The sequence below is a fragment of the Chiloscyllium plagiosum genome, unplaced genomic scaffold (genome assembly GCF_037043375.1).
Source record: "Chiloscyllium plagiosum isolate Xiang-an unplaced genomic scaffold, Cpla_swu_hap1 HiC_scaffold_1, whole genome shotgun sequence".
NCBI classification, from domain to species: domain Eukaryota; kingdom Metazoa; phylum Chordata; class Chondrichthyes; order Orectolobiformes; family Hemiscylliidae; genus Chiloscyllium; species Chiloscyllium plagiosum.
In genome coordinates, this window is record NW_028270139.1 from 98,138,251 (window position 1) to 98,153,120 (window position 14,870).

Consider the following 14,870-nt stretch of genomic DNA (forward strand, 5'->3'; position numbering starts at 1 on the left):
TGGGAAGGGTCTTTGATGATGTTGGCTACTTTTGTGAGGTAGCAGAAAATGTAGACGGAAAGAGTGGATGGAAAACTGGTTTGCTTGATGGAATGGGCTATGCTCACAACTCTCTGTAATTTCTGTGCCCAGTCTTGGGCACAGCAGTTGCCATATCAAGCTGTGCTGAATCCGGATAGGATACTTCTTATGGTATATCTATAAAAATTTGTAAGAGTCATTGTTGCTGTGCCGCATTTCCTCTGCCTTCTGAGGAAGTAGAGACACTGTTATGCTTTCTTGACTGTTGTGTCAACATGGGTGGGCAAGGACAGTTGGTGATATTGACTCCCAGGAAGCTCTCGATCACCTCCACCTCAGTACCATTGATACAGACAGGGGCATGTCCTCCACTCAGCTTCCTGAAGTCAATAGCATCAAAGGAGATATTGTTGGCTTTACAGCATGCCATGAAGCTGCCTTTCTCTTTCCTGAACTCTGTTTAATTATTATTTGAGATCCAACCCACCACATTGGTGTCATCAGCAAATTTTTAAAGGGAGTTAGAGCTAAGGTTAAATACAGTGGCTGTCCAAAGAGTCTTGGGGGTTTAGGTGTGTAGATCTTCAAAATGTCACAAACGCATGCAGAAAATAATCAAGAAAACTAACAAAATATTGCCCTTTATATTTAGCGGACCAGAATTTATGATGCAGAAATTATGCTGCATTTGGAATACTGTGAGTAGATCTGGACACCACACTTTAGGAAGAATACTTTGGCCTTGGAGGGTCTGTACAATACAGGTTGCAAGAATGATTCTTGGACTCCAGGAGTTACGTTAGGAGGAGAAAGTATACAAAACAGTCCTTTTTTTTTCTTGAAATTAGAAGGTTGAAGGGTGATCTGATCTGATTCAAGATAATAACAGAAAGGAACCAGGGTGGAAGTTGATTAATTGTTTCCACTGGTTGGGGAACCGAGGACCTGGGGGCAAAGAATGAGAATTAGAGTCAGAATGTTCAGAAGAGATGTTAGGAAACACTTCTACGCCCAAAGATATAGAAGCTTGGAACTCTCTTCCACAAACGACAATGGATGCTTAACAAAAATTTATCTTGCTCAGATTTTTCAGCACTTTCTCTGTTTCTTTAATTTTGCGGGAAAACCTAATGTATTTTCACCTTCAGATGTTATATTTGAATACTGTCTGAGAAGTTAAGAAGTTTTTAACACTGTGATTGATCATTGAGCTCGGTCCTTTATGTTAATGCATTAAATCGAACAGCATTGTGAAAAGGTTCAGATGCATTACAGTACTTTCTCTAGTGGATGAAGGACTCTGTACTTTGATTTATAGACATCAGCTTCTTGAGTGAAACTCCAGCTGCTAAGCCTTTATAAAATCCTACAGTATGGAAGCAGGCCCTTCAGCCCAATAAGCCCACTCTGACCTTCTGAAGAGTAACTCACCCAGACCCATTCCCCTACACTATTATCCTATATTTACCCCTGAATAATATACCTAACCTACACATCTCTGAACATTATGGGCAATTTAGCATGGTCAATTCACCTAACCTGCACATCTTTGGATTGGATTGTGGGAGGAAACTGGAGGTCCCGGAGGCGCTGTGAGGCAGCAGTGCTAACCAATGAGCCACTGTGCCGCCAAAATATATGTGAACATATTTCAAAAATATTTGATTAAATGGCTAGCTATCTGTTCAGTCCACTTTAAATGTTCTATTGTATTCAGTTCTGCATGGTCTGTTTACATAGCTGCTCAATGGAATTGAATTGCAAATGCTGAAATGAGTTCCAAACCACACAAATGCATTAACTTTAGCAAGGATTGCTGATGTAGCTTTCAATCGTTCATTTTGGTTATTTGATTGGCAGTCTTTTTTAACCATTTAATAGGATGATGTTGTTTTGAATGACTGTTCATTTTGACAGACTTTTGAAAACATAAGATGTGTAAGTATTATTTTTAAGTGGAGTTTGTATGGACAGTTGTTTATTTTGAAGGTTTCTATGAGCATTTCAGAAACTTCCCCATGTGACTATATGACTCTACTCTTCCATCTATTACAGATTTTAGATTATGGGTGCAGAGGATGCAATAGGTTGGATGGGATGTGTAGGAGCTGATGGATAGTGTACATAATACTGAGTAATGTTAGGGAACGGCCTGACTTAGAGTCATAGAGATGTACATCACAGAAACGGACCCTTCGGTCTAACCCGTCCATGTCGACCAGATATCCCAACCCAATCTAGTCCCACCTGCCAGCACCCGGCCCATATCCCTCCAAACCCTTCCTATTCATGTATGCATCCAGATGCATTTTAAATGTTGCAATTGTACCAGCCTCCAACACTTCATCTGGCAGCTCATTCCATACACGTACCAACCTCTGCATAAAAAAGTTATCCCTTAGGTATCTTTTATATCTTTCCCTTCTCACCCTAAATCTGTGCACCCTAGTTCTAGACTCCCCCATCCCAGAGAAAAGACTTTGTCTATTTATTCTATCCATAGCCCTCATGATTTTATAAACCTCAATCAGGTCACCCCACAGCCTCCAACACTCCAGGGAAAACAACCTATTCAACCTCTCCCTATAGCTCAAATCCTCCAACCCTGGCAACATCCTTGTAAAACTTTTCTGAACCCTTTCAAGTTTAACAACATCTTTCCGATAGGAAGGAGACCAGATTTGCATGCAATATTCCAAAAGTGGCCTAGTCAATGTCCTGTACAGCCGCAACATAACTTCCCAACTCCTATACTCAATACTCTGACCAATAAAGGAAAGCATACCAAACACCATCTTCACTATCCTATCTACCTGCGACTCCACTTTCAAGGAGCTATGAACCTGCACTCCAAGATCTCTTTGTTCAGCAACACTCCCTAGGACCTTACCATTAAGTGTTTAAGTCCTGCTAAGATTTGCTTTCCCAAAATGCAGCACCTTACATTTATCTAAATTAAACTCCACCTGCCACTCCTCAGCCCATTGGCCCATCTGGTCAAGATCCCATTGTAATCTGAGGTAACCTTCTTTGCTGTCCACTTCACCTCCAATTTTAGTCTCATCTGCAAACTTACTAACTGTACCTCTTATGCTCGCATCCAAATCATTTACGTAAATGACGAAAAGTAGAGGACCCAACACCGATCCTTGTGGCACTCTACTGGTCACAGTCCTCCAGTCTGAGAAACAACCCTCCAGCACTATCCTCTGTCTTCTACCTTTGAGCCAGTTCTCGATCCAAATGGCTAGTTCTTCCTGTATTCCATGAGATCTAATCTTGTTAATCACTCTCCTATGGGAAACCTTGTTGAATGCCTTACTGAAATCCATATAGATCACATCTACCACTCAGCCCTAATCAATCCTCTTCATTGCTTCTTCAAAAAACTCAATCAAGTTTGTGAGACATGATTTCCCACGCACAAAGCCATGTTGATTATCCCTAATCAGTCCTTGCCTTTCCAAATACATGTACATCCTGTTCCTCAGGACTCCCTCCAACAACTTGCCCACCACCGAGGTCAGGCTCACCGGTCTATATTCCCTGGCTTGTCCTTACCGCCCTTCTTAAATAGTGGCACTACATTAGCCAAATTCCCGTCTTCTAGCACTTCACCTGTGACCATTGATGATACAAATATCTCAGCAAGGGGCCCAGCAATCACTTCCCTAGCTTCCCACAGAGTTTTAGGGTACACCTGATCAGGTCCTGGGGATTTATCCACATGTATGTGTTTCAAGACATCCAGGACTTCCTTCTCTGTAATATGGACATTTTTCAAGATGCCACCATCTATTTCCCTACATTCTGTACCTTCCATGTCCTTTTCCACAGTAAACATGGATGCAAAATACTCGTTTAGTATCTTCCCCATCTCCTGCAGCTCCACACAAAGGCTGCCTTGCTGATCTTTGAGGGGCCCTATTCGCTTCCTAGTTATACTTTTGTCCTTAATGTATTTGTAAAAACCCTTTGGATCCTCCTTAACTCTACTTGTCAAAGCTATCTCATGTCCCCTTTTTGCCCTCCTGATTTCCCTCTTAAGTATACTCCTCTAGCCTTTATATGCTTCTTAGGATTCGCTCGATCTATCCTGTCTTTACCTGACATGCACTTCCTTCTTTTTCTTAACCAAACCTTCGATTTCTTTGATCAGCCAGCATTCCCTACACCTCCCAGCCTTTCCTTTCACCCAAACAAGAATATACTGTCACTGGACTCTCATTATCTCATTTCTGTAGGCTTCCTGTTTTCCAACCATCCCTTTAACCTACGAATATCTGCCACCTATCAGCTTTTGAAAGTTCTTGCCTAATACCATCAAAATTAGCCTTCCTCCAATTTAGAACTTCCGCTTTTAGATCTGGTCTATCCTTTTTCCATCACTATTTTAAAATTATGATCGCTGGCCCCAAAGTGCTCCCCAACTAACACCTCAGTCACCTGCCCTGACTTAAATCTCAAAAATGCAAACTTAGCCCAAAGATTTATCTTGTCATCTCCTGGAAACTGGTGGGGAAAACATGCAGATTTAACAGTAAATTAAAACTGTTACATTTTAGAAATACGTAAATGGGTTAAATTTAAAAATGGCAATGTTCAATAATGTACAAATTATTCAGGTGTGCTTTGATTAATAACCAGAGTTTGGGTTCACTTTCCTCAGAAGAATGCAGAGCATTAAAGGTGTACAGAAAGACTTCAGTAGCTGACTCAAGGCTGAGGGAAAATTGAAAAGAAAATTGAAAAGAAAATTGTGTGCAAAAACTACGAGAAGTGACTTGTACCTTTAATGGCTTTCATGTAGTAATGTAGTTTAAGATGCTTCATTGGAGCTTTGTCAAACAAAATTCGACAGCAAGCAACAAAATGAGATAATGAAGACAGCTGACTAAACCATTGGTTAAAGAAGTAAGTACTAAGAAGCCTCTTAAATGAGGAGTGAAACATAGAGGGATGAAGAAGTTTGAAAGTGGAATTCCAAAACTTAGGGACTCAAAAACTGAAGTGTGTCTGCCATTCCTGATGAAGGGCTTTTGCCCGAAACCTCTATTCTCCTGCTCCTCAGATGCTGCCTGATCTGCTGTGCTCTTCCAGCACCACACTCTCAACTCTAATCTCCATCATCTGAAGTCCTCACTTTTGCCTATGTCTGCCATTGGTAGAGTGATTCAAACTGACAACGTGCAAGAGAATACAAATATCTCTCTGGGCTGTAGGGCTGGAGAAGGTTACATAGATACATGAGTGATGCATGGGCTAGTTTAAAACAAAGATAAGAATGCTACAATTGGAGAACTGTCAGATATAAATCAGTGAGCTCAGGCTTAATGGGTGAACTGAACTTGGTGTGAGTTAAGATGAAGACTGCAGAGTTTTGGATGAATTCAAGATTGTGAAGGGTGAAAACACAAAGCCACACAGGAGAGCATTGGACTAGTCCAATGTAGGAGCTACAAGAACATATATAAAAGTTTCAGCAGCAGGTGAGCAGATGCAATGGTAGAGCAGAGAAATTTTCATAGAAGGACATAAACAGTTTTTGGTATGTGGATGGAAGCTGATCTTACGGTCAAGTCTGACCTGATGTTTGGGAATACTCCAGTTCAACCTTAGACAGTTACCATGGAGAGGGATGGGATCAATGGATAGAGAGGGAAAAATTGTCTTACGGACGAAACACAACCTAATACTTAACTGAAGAAAATTTCTGCTAATCCACACAGAGTTCTGTTGGGATGTAGAATGTCCAATCAGAAACAGCAGTAGAAATAAAATATATAATTTGTTAAAAGGAATTGGATTATTAACCGAAAGAAAGAACAAAAAATAAAACATCACAGGGGAATGAAATTGAAAGAATGGTCTTTGGTAGCAATTGCCTCCTCTTGTGCTCTATATAATTGTTTAATTCTTTTCAGACAACAAATATTTTTAAGCAACCTGCTCAGACATGTTCTAACACTTGAACACAGGTCTTGGAGCTCAGGAATAGGGAAATTGCCACTGCACCACAGAACAGCCCCCACTGCGCCAATAATGCCCCATGCCCCCTTTTTAAGGCTTTATGTTCAGCACAGTTCTCCTGTCTCAGGTATCACAGTTGCCAGATAATATAGAAAGTCATCCATGAAGCATATGTTGCCATTGGCTGTGAAATAATGTTTCCTTTATTTACATGTGCACAATACATAGACTCTGACCAGCCAGCTCAGAGCCTTTTCTATTATTCATATTGTTTGTTTAATGTGCTCCCTTTAGAGTTAAAGGGTGCTCTCTTGTGCTAGCTAATATGTCCCTGGAGAAGAAAGAGCAGCTGGAGCAGGAAATATTTCCCTGCTCTACAGAAATGGCAGACATGAAGTCACCCACTTCACAGCTTAGTAGTGGAACAGTATTCATTTAATGAAGATTAAAAACACCACTGTTGAGGGACTAGCACCAGGGAAAAATGAGAGATGCTGAGAGGTATTCTACTACTATTTTCCTACTGTTCCTAACATGCCTGGGGGAGAAAATGAGAAGAGTCTACTATACATTGAGTAGCCTGCTCATTATATTTAACTGCATGGAAAATATTGTGAAGCAAGGTCTGAAAATTACAAATATCATTCATGTTGCAAGGTGTTTCAAATATGTTGGAGATGTGAGGATTGCAGATGCTGGAGATCAGAGCTGGAAAAGCGCAGCAGGTCAGGCAGCATCCAAGGAACAGGAGAATCGACGTTTCGGGCATAAGCCCTTCTTCAGGAATGAGGAAAGTGTGTCCAGCAGGTTAAGGTAAAAGGTAGGGAGGAGGGATTTGGTGGAGGTGGGTTGGAAATGCGATAGGTGGAAGGAGGTCAAGGTGAGGGTGACAGGCCGGAGTGGGGTGGGGGCGGAGAGGTCAGGAAGAAGATTGCAGGTTAGGAAGGCAGTGCTCAGTTCGAGGGATTTGAATGAGACAAGGTGGGGGGAGGGGAAATGAGGAAACTGGAGAAATCTGAGTTCATCCCTTGTGGTTGGAGGGTTCCTGGGCGGAAGATGAGGTGCTCTTCCTCCAACCGTCGTGTTGCTATGGTCTGGCAATGGAGGAGTCCAAGGACCTGCATGTCCTTGGTGGAATGGGAGGGGGAATTGAAGTGTTGAGCCACGGGGTGGTTGCGTTGGTTGGTCCGGGTGTCCCAGAGGTGTTCTCTGAAACGTTCCGCAAGTAGGCGGCCTGTCTCCCCAATATAGAGGAGGCCACATCGGGTGCAGCGGATGCAATAAATGATGTGTGTGGAGGTGCAGGTAAATTTGTGGTGGATATGGAAGTATCCCTTGGGGCCTTGGAGGGAAGTAAGGGGGGAGGTGTGGGCGCAAGTTTTGCATTTCTTGCGGTTGCAGGGGAAGGTGCCGGGAGTGGAGGTTGGGTTGGTGGGGGGTGTGGACCTGACGAGGGAGTCACGGAGGGAGTGGTCTTTTTGGAACGCTGATAGGGGAGGGGAGGGAAATATATCCCTGGTGGTGGGGTCTGTTTGGAGGTGGCGGAAATGACGGCGGATGATACGCTGTATATGGAGGTTGGTGGGGTGGTAGGTGAGGACTAGTGGGGTTCTGACCTGGTGGCGGTTGGAGGTTCGGGGCTCGAGGGCAGAGAAGCAGGAAGTGGAGGAGATGCGGTGGAGGGCATCGTTGACCATGTCTGGGGGGAAATTGCGGTCTTTGAAGAAGGAGGCCATCTGGGTTGTACGGTATTGGAACTGGTCCTCCAGGGAGCAGATGCGGCGGAGACAAAGGAATTGGGAATATGGGATGGCATTTTTACAGGGGGCAGGGTGGGAGGAGGTGTAGTCCAGGTAGCTGTGGGAGTCGGTCGGTTTATAGTAAATGTCCGTGTTGATTCGGTCTCCCGAGATAGAAATGGAAATGTCTAGGAAGGGGAGGGAGGAGTCTGAGACAGTCCAGGTGAATTTGAGGTCAGGGTGGAAGGTGTTGGTAAAGTGGATGAACTGTTCAACCTCCTCGTGGGAGCACGAGGCAGCGCCGATACAGTCATCGATGTAGCGGAGGAAAAGGTGGGGGTGGTGCCAGTGTAGCTGTGGAAGATGGACTGTTCCACATATCCTACGAAGAGGCAGGCATAGCTGGGGCCCATGCTTGTGCCCATGGCTACTCCTTTGGTTTGGAGGAAGTGGGAGGATTGGAAAGAGAAGTTGTTCAGGGTGAGGACCAGTTCAGTCAGTCGAAGGAGGGTGTCTGTGGAAGGGTACTGGTTGGTATGGCGGGAAAGGAAGAAGCGGAGGGCTTTGAGTCCTTCGTGATGGGGGATGGAGGTGTACAGGGACTGAATGTCCATGGTGAAGATAAGGCGTAGGGGACCGGGGAAGTGAAAATCATGGAGGAGGTGGAGGGCGTGGGTGGTGTCCAGTACGTAGTTGGGGAGTTCTTGGACTAAGGGGGACAGGACCGTGTCGAGGTATACAGAGATGAGTTCGGTGGGTCAGGAGCAGGTTGAGACAATGGTTCGGCCGGGGCAGTCAGGTTTGTGGATTTTGGGCAGGAGGTAGAAACGGGCGGTGCGGGGTTGTGGGACTATGAGGTTGGAGGCGGTGGATGGGAGATCCCCTAAGGTGATGAGGTTATGGATGGTCTGGGATTTGATGGTTTGGTGGGAGGTGGGGTCATGGCCAAGGGGGCAGTAGGAGGTTGTGTCCGCGAGCTGACGTTTAGCCTCAGAGGTGTAAAGATCGGTACGCCAAACTACTAACGCGCCTCCCTTGTCTGCCGGTTTGATAGTGAGGTTGGGGTTGGAACGGAGGGAGTTGAGAGCTGCACATTCCGAGAGTGAGAGGTTGGAGTGGGTGAGAGGGGTGGAGAAGTTGAGGCGGTTAATGTCGTGGCAGCAGTTGGCTATGAAGAGATCGAGGGCCGGTAAGAGGCCAGCACAGGGTGGCCAGGTGGATGGGGTGTGTTGGAGGCGAGAGAAGGTGTCGTCAGAGGGTGGGCGAGAATCTTGGTTGAAGAAGTAGGCGCGGAGGCGAAGGCGGCGGAAGAATTGTTCGATGTCACGCCGCATGTTGAACTCGTTGATCCGAGAGCGTAGGGGAATGAAGGTGAGGCCTCTGCTGAGGACTGATCTTTCATCCTCAGAGAGGGGTAGGTCTGGAGGGATGTGAAAACATGGCAGGGCTGGGAGCTAGGACCTGGTGTGGGGCTGGAGCTGGGAGTGGGGGCGGGGTTGGGCGAGTTTGGTGGGGCAGGAGCAGGCTGAGACAATGGGTCGGCCGGGGCAGTCAGGTTTGTGGATTTTGGGCAGGAGAGTTCGGTGGGGCAGGAGCAGGCTGAGGAGTTCGGTGGGGCAAACCTCTCTGCATACTCGACACGGTCCTGTCCCCCTTAGTCCAAGAACTCCCCACCTACGTTCGGGACACCACCCATGCCCTCCACCTCCTCCATGATTTTCGCTTCCCCGGTCCCCAATGCCTTATCTTCACCATGTACATCCAGTCCCTGTACACCTCCATCCCCCATCACGAAGGACTCAAAGCCCTCCGCTTCTTTCTTTCCCGCCGTACCAACCAGTACCCTTCCACTGACACCCTCCTTCAACTGACTGAACTGGTCTTTACCCTGAACAACTTCTCTTTCCAATCCTCCCACTTCCTCCAAATCAAAGGAGTAGCCATGGGCCCCAGCTATGACTGCCTCTTCGTAGGATATGTGGAACAGTCCATCTTCCGCAGCTACACTGGCACCACCCCCCACCTTTTCCTCCGCTACATCGATGACTGTATCGGCGCTGCCTCGTGCTCCCACGAGGAGGTTGAACAGTTCATCCACTTTACCAACACCTTCCTCCCCGACCTCAAATTCACCTGGACTGTCTCAGACTCCTCCCTCCCCTTCCTAGACATTTCCATTTCTATCTCGGGCGACCGAATCAACACGGACAGTTACTATAAACCGACCGACTCCCACAGCTACCTAGACTACACCTCCTCCCACCCTGCCCCCTGTAAAAATGCCATCCCATATTCCCAAATCCTTTGTCTCCGCCGCATCTGCTCCCTGGAGGACCAGTTCCAATACCGTACAACCCAGATGGCCTCCTTCTTCAAAGACCGCAATTTCCCCCCAGACGTGGTCGACGATGCCGTCCACCGCATCTCCTCCACTTCCCGCTCCTCCGCCCTCGAGCCCCGCCCCTCCAACCGCCACCAGGACAGAACCCCACTAGCCCTCACCTACCACCCCACCAACCTCCATATACAGTGTATCATCCGCCGTCATTTCCGCCACCTCCAAACAGACCCCACCACCAGGGATATATTTCCCTCCGCTCCCCTATCAGCGTTCCGAAAAGACCACTCCCTCCGTGACTCCCTCGTCAGGTCCACACCCCCCACCAACCCAACCTCCACTCCCGGCACCTTCCCCTGCAACTGCAAGAAATGCAAAAATTGCGCCCACACCTCCCCCTTTACTTCCCTCCAAGGCCCCAAGGGATACTTCCATATCCGCCACAAATTCACCTGCACCTCCACACACATCATTTATTGCATCCGCTGCACCCGATGTGGCCTCCTCTATATTGGGGAGACAGGCCGCCTACTTGCGGAACGTTTCAGAGAACACCTCTGGGACACCCGGACCAACCAACCCAACCATCCCGTGGCTCAACACTTCAACTCTCCCTCCCACTCCATCAAGGACATGCAGGTCCTTGGACTCCTCCATTGCCAGACCATAGCAACATGACGGTTGGAGGAAGTGCACCTCATCTTCCGCCTAGGAACCCTCCAACCACAAGGGATGAACTCAGATTTCTCCAGTTTCCTCATTTCCCCTCCCCCCACCTTGTCTCAGTCAAATCCCTCGAACTCAGCACCGCCTTCCTAACCTGCAATCTTCTTCCTGACCTCTCCGCCCCCACCCCACTCCAGCCTCACCCTCACCTTGACCTCCTTCCACCTATCACATTTCCAACCCCCCTCCCCCAAGTCCCTCCTCCCTACCTTTTATCTTAACCTGCTGGACACACTTTCCTCATTCCTGAAGAAGGGCTTATGCCTGACACGTCAATTCTCCTGTTCCTTGGATGCTGCCTGACCTGCTGCGCTTTTCCAGCAACACATTTTCAGTTTCAAATATGTAGGTAAGGAGATTTAGCAAAGTGTCTGCAATTTGTTGTCTCGTGTGTAAAGAATGCCAGAAGCTGAGTTATATGCTCATGACCATTAGGAACTGATGCCATGAGCATATTACTTACAATGAATATCAATAATCACGCTGTAGCTATGGTAATATTTGCTCACAACAGGCAGTTATGAAAGTCACCTTCTACTCATGTGGAACTATGCAGCAAAGTGACCAGTTCCCAAAACTGCAGGTGCTCAAACATGAAAGGGGAATCTTCAGGATTTTTCTGGATGGATGAATTAAAGTAGTTCTCATGTTCTAGCTCCTTGGTATCTATTTTATGGTCACATGCCCTTGTAGCCAGTTTATGCACTATCTGTAATGTTGTGTATTATAATCTGCAGATTCTGTTACTGAGCTAACAACAAGCACACATTTCTGTGATAAAAAAAAAACAGGAAGTACTAGAGAAATTCAGCAGGTCTGGCAGCACCTGTGGGAAGAGAAACAGGGTTAATGTTTCAAGTCCAATATGACTAAAGAAGCTCAATGCTCATTATGTTTTCAGAAGTGACATTGCACTGCAGGTATCATCACTATGTTGGTATTTTCTCAGCTAGTTCAGCTTGTTGAATTACAATTCCTGCTCGAACAACATTTTAGGTGTGTTTGGGCCTTACCAAAATTATTTTCTAATGTTCTGCCTGGCTCGTGCACAGCCATCAAAAGCCAAAGTTCAAACACAAAATCATATCATCCAGGAGGTAGCAATCCAGGCTCCCTCCTCTTTTTAGCATCAATACCACAAGGCACACAGTTGAAAGAAAGAGAAAGCGAGGACTGCACATGCTGGAGATCAGATTCAAAAAGTGTGGCACTGGAAAAGCACAGCCGGTGAGTCAGCATCTGAGGAGCAGGAGAGTCGATGTTTCGAGCAAAAGCTCATTATGAGAAGGCTCACCATTGCCATCTCGGGTTATATGTGGATGAAGATTAAATGTTGTACTATCAGGATTACTGATATCCTGGGAATATATCTATATACTTGCAAAATGTTGATCCCTCTAGCTGTTTATTTGTTAGCACTACTCCTAGGTACTTGAGCCAATGTTCACTAAACGTGACAGGGTGATACCATGTAGCAAGGGACATGCCATATGGGAATGGTCTTTTAGAAGAGAATCCAATGATCCTGCCTGCACAGTCCCAGTTGACACTACATATCAGAGCTAACTTTTCATCATGGAAATAGAAATCTCTAGTTGTGAAATTCTTTCAACTCAACAGAGATGTTTTGATGGAACTGACATCACGGGGACTATTCTCACTCCAGTGTAGGACGAGGCCATGATTGAGTCAGAGTCAAGATTAGAATGGTGTTGGAAAAGCAGAGCAGGTCAGGCAGCATCCGAGGAGCAGGAAAATCGACGTTTCAGGCAAAAGCCCTTCATCAAGAATGAGGCTGGGAGAGATAAATGGGAGTGGGGTGGGACTCGGGGCAAGGTAGCTGAGAGTGCAATAGGTGGATGGAGGTGGGGGTGAAGGTGATAGATCGGAGAGGAGGGTGGAGCGGATAGGTGGGAAGGAAAATTGACAGGTAGGACAGGTCATGAGGATGGTGCTGGGCTGGAAGATTGGAACTGGGGTAAGGTGGGGGGAGTGGAAATGAGAAAACTGGTGAAGTCCACATTGATGCCATTGGCTTGAAAGGTTCCAAGGCAGAAGATGAGGCGTTCTTCCTCTAGGCATCAGGTGGTAAGGGAATGGCGATGTCCTCAGCCTCTCACCTCAAGAAGCAATTTGAAGGTAGCCACAGAAGTGGGAAACTGATTAGAAGGCCTGCCTTGATTTACTAAGACTTTGTATTGGTTTTATAAAATGCTGTTAGGCTGACTATGCCTCATAAATCAGCCTACCCCACCCACCCTCATTCATCCTCATACACCACCACACACATCCATGCCACTTCCAATGGCTTTGCCACCTGTATTACCACTCCTAGCCCAGCTCATGTTCCAATACCTACTCAATGCCGCCATCCACCTCCCCATGACATTTACATAGTCAGACATGCAGGGTCCACTTTGGGCAGACTTCAGGAGCCATGTGAAAAAAAATCTTCAAACATTTTAGTCAAGCTTATATTCATTCACACTTGATACAGGGGAAAAAAAACCTCTCATTTGTGAAAACCATTCAAGATTTTAATTTCACTGAATGGACAATCTGTTATAAAACAAATCAATTTCTATCCAGTAAATGCATCAAAGATGGTTCATTTTTCATAGCCTCTTAAACTCAGGCAAACTTCCATAATAGACTCATTTGTAATAACAGACCTCAGGAAATCTTCACAATGAAGTCAATTGCAACTGCTGGATTAAATGGTAATGAGTAAGACCATGTGCCCTGTCAATAAATGCAGATTAGCATTGGGTATTTGAATTTTTACTCTGACAGTTTGATTTTGTGTTTAAAGGGCTAGGAACTTAAAATAACTTCAGATTTTGATATTTAATAGCCGTGCTGGAGTTGGGGGAAATGTTTCGCTAATTGGAATCACTATCGGCGCAAAGTAAGATAAATATGGTTTTTGGAAGTCAGTCACTTCAAGTTCAGGATATCACTGCAGGAGTATTGTCCTAAGCCCAAAAGTATTCAGTTGTTTCATCAATGATCTTCCCTTCATCATAAGGTAAGAAGTGAAAATGATTACTGGCGATTGTACAACATTCAGCACTATTCGTGACTGCTCAGATAATAAGCAGTCCAGCCAATTACCTCAAGATCTGGATGATATCCAGGTTTTGCCAAGAGAAATTTGTGCCAAAAGTGCAGGAAATGGCTATTTCCAACAACAGGGAATTTAACCATCCCTATTTGAAATTCAATGGTACTATCATCGCTATCTACAATCCTTGGGTTTAGCATCAACCAAAAACTGAACTGTATTCCTGATGAAGGGCTTTTGCCCGAAACGTCAATTTTCCTGCTCCTTGGATGCTGCCTGAACTGCTGTGCTTTTCCAGCATCACTCTACTCCAGAATCTGGTTTCCAGCATCTGCAGTCATTGTTTTTACCCAAAAACTGAACTGGAACATCCATATAAATGCTATGGCTATAAGAGCAGGTCAGAAGCTAGGAATGCTGCAGCAAGAAACCCCATGTTCCCACCCTTACACCCCAAGTCCACATCTCAAAAAGTCTGAACACTGTCTATAAGGCACAAGTCAAGAGTGTGATGGAATACCACCACCATTTGCAAAGGTGAGTGCAGGTCCAACAACACTCAAGAAGCTTGACACATTCAGGACAAAGTGGCTCACTTGATCGGCACTGCATTCCAAATATTCACTCCCTCCACCACAGTAGCAGCTGTGTTTAACATTTGCAAGATTCACTTTCCAAACCCATGACCACCACCGTCAAGAAGGCAAGAGCAGGAGACACATGGGAATACAATCATCAACATGTTCCCTTCCTGACTTGGAATCATATCACTGGGTCAATATCCTGAAACTTATTTCCCAGTGTCATTGTTGTGGAGGGACCAAATATAAACCAAATGGACTGCAACAGTTCGAGAATGCACCATTTTCTCAAGAACGGCTAGAGATGAAAAATCAGTGCTGTCCCAGGTGACGATGTCTAACCTCCATGAATGAACATCTTCTTTTATTCTTTTAAGTTAATTTGATAGATGGCTTTGCTAACTGATGTCATTTCTGACTCATTATCAATG

At 45.7% G+C, this 14,870-nt stretch overlaps 1 pseudogene; it reads right to left on the reverse strand.

Moving 5' to 3' along the window:
- Positions 1-895: 895 nt before the first annotated feature.
- Positions 896-14,870, reverse strand: part of LOC148152173 (uncharacterized) — a 77,788-nt pseudogene continuing 63,813 nt past the window's right edge.